Below are 2,861 nucleotides of genomic sequence, written 5' to 3' on the forward strand. Positions count from 1 at the left end.
TGGTCCTTTAACTTTTTTTTTTTTCCCATTTCAGTATTTTATCTTTCAAAATAATTTCAATTATACCCTTTAAGTGAGATTCCGTTAGGGCAACGTTAACAAAGTCCCTCATCCGTTTTCTTTCCACTCAACATTCACAAATCTCTTGTTTGGTATACTCATCTCCATTGATTTCCCTCCTCCCATTTTCGTCTTTTCATTTCCTTGTTTTCATTTTCGTGTTTTCTTCTCTGTGCGTTTCCATCTTCTCATCTCTGTGCGTTGGCCTCTTGTCCCAGTCGTTTTTCTCTTATCATTTGCTTCTTCCATCCATGAAAAATCAGATTCACGGTTCTCAAAACTCAAAATCCATGGCTGCCTCATGTTCAAATGGGTCAAATACACAATCCTACAACTATGGTTCTTTCGTTTCCAATGGAATTAGTGAGCTGGCAAATTGTGCTTGTGGTTTGAAACCTGTGAGGCGCACAGTGACAAAATGGGGTCCGAACAGAGGAAGAAAGTTTTGGGGTTGTAGGAATTTTGTGGTAAGCAATAATACCTTTATGGTTTTCAATATTTTAGTTGAGGTTGTTAGATTAGATTCTGGGATTTTGTTTTTCATAATGGTTTTGTAAAATTAGGGTTTTAGATTTATGGTTTTTTGGTTCAGATTAGAAATTTGTTTATTGTTGATTTGTTATTGATGTTGTCTTTGTTCATCAATTGTAGAGTCATGATATTGAATGTAGATGCAATTACTTTGTTTGGGATTCAGACTATATGCCTCAAACACAACAGAGAACTCCACAACAACTACATACACAATGTTTAGAGTGCCCCCAAAAGGAGTTGGAGATTATGACTCTTAGGAATGTCATTTTGAAGATGCATGGAGATCACAAGTCAACCATTATTAAGATGAAGTTGCTGCTATTTTTATGCGTTTTGTTTGGTGTAGCATGTGTTGTTTTATTGTTGATCTTAGCTCTAAAATGAGCTTATTGTAGTAGATGTAATTTTCTTGAGGTTGATGTAGTAGATTTGTTGTAAGTATGTAGTTATGATAGAGTTTGTTGTATGGAATTTGGAACTATTAATGTAATTTTCTTTTGCATCAATTGTGGCTCCAATGTTCTTGGTTGTTATTTCTTTAATTATTACTGTCAATATAATGTTTGGTTTGTCTGCAGTTGTATGATTAAATATTATATTTAAATTGATGAAAATCAGAAAGTCAACACGGTGATATGAATCTCAGAAAATCAGAATTGAGAAACACAATGTTCATAAATCATTTCCTGCATAATTCATTCATTCGTAATCCATAATTTTGTTTCAAGTGGTACAAAACAACATACAATGTTGGCGGCCTACAATGTTCATAAAACATTTCCTGCATAATTCATTCATTCATAATCCATAATTCTGTTTCAAGTGGTACAAAACATAAAGTGATCCATAAAATGTTCATAAAGCATTTCCTGCATAATTCATTCATAATCCATAATTTTGTTTCATGTGATACAAAATGACATAAAGTGATCATAAAATCACAGAAAGTGCTTGACTAACAAAAAGTGATCATAAATTGATCATACACCAACTAAAGTTGTTCATAAACTGATCATAAACTAAAATAAAGTGACATATCCTAATATTACAATTTCCATGTTTTGAACTTTGGTCTAAAGGTGCTTGAATGAGCTTGAGGTTGAGCTTTTGCAGGCTGGGACTGAGCTTGTGCAGGCTGGGACTGGGACTGAGACTGAGCTTGCTGGAACTGGGACTGAGCTTGCTGGAACTGGGACTGTGCAGGCTGGGACTGAGCTTGCTGGAACTGGAACTGAGCTTGCTGGAACTGGAACTGAGCTTGCTGGAACTGGGACTGAGCTTGCTGGGAATGGGACTGTGCAGGCTGGGACTGAGACTGAGCTTGCTGGAACTGAGACTGAGCTTGCTGGAACTGAGACTGTGCAGGATGGGAATGGGACTGAGCTTGCTGGAACTGAGACTGTGCAGGCTGGGAATGGGACTGAGCTTGCTGGAACTGAGACTGAGCTTGCTGGAACTGGGACTGAGCTTGCTGGGACTGGGACTGAGCTTGCTGGGACTGCAGTTTGTTGGGTCTGCCTCTGCGTTTGACAGGTTGTGTGGGTTTGCTGGGTCTTCCTCTGCGTTTGACAGGTTTTGATTGGGCTTGGGCTTGGGTCTGGGCAGCTTTAATTTGGGTTTGAACAGCTTCAGTTTGGGCTTGGACAACTTCAGTTTGGGCTTGACCAACTTCAGTTTGAGAATGACTTTCTTGGGTTTGGCTTGGACATGATGCCTTGTTATGACCAGCTTGTTTACAATTGCTGCACTTAATTGACATCCCTTTCCTACTAATCATCGTGGAGTCCTTATTTTTTTCATCGGCATCTTTGTTCCTTGACCTTTTGGGTCTTCCTGGAAGCCTTCTTGATGGTGGCGGTAAGACATCAGGATATGGAGTTTGAGCCCATATATTTTGTCCGTTTGTTGGGTAAATAACAGGTCGGTAACATGCGGCATATGTCTCTCGCCTATAATATGCTGGAATCAAGTCTTCTGGGTCTTTTTTGAGGAAGTTGCAACAACAAACTGCATGGCAGCAGGGAATCCCGATGAGCATCCACTTCCTACATGAACATTCTCTATTTTCCAGCGATACCACAAACTTGTCTCCTGTGTGGTTGATGTTACTAACTCCAAATATTGTTTCACCAGCATACCTTGTTCAATAAGAATAAGAAGAATTAACACATGATCACAATCAGGCAGAAAATCAGGCAGAATTCAGAAACAGGCAGAATCAGACAGAATCAGAATCAGAACCGGATCACAAACAGGCAGAAATCAGG

This window comes from Cicer arietinum, chromosome 4, assembly GCF_000331145.2.
Source record: "Cicer arietinum cultivar CDC Frontier isolate Library 1 chromosome 4, Cicar.CDCFrontier_v2.0, whole genome shotgun sequence".
NCBI classification, from domain to species: Eukaryota; Viridiplantae; Streptophyta; class Magnoliopsida; order Fabales; family Fabaceae; genus Cicer; species Cicer arietinum.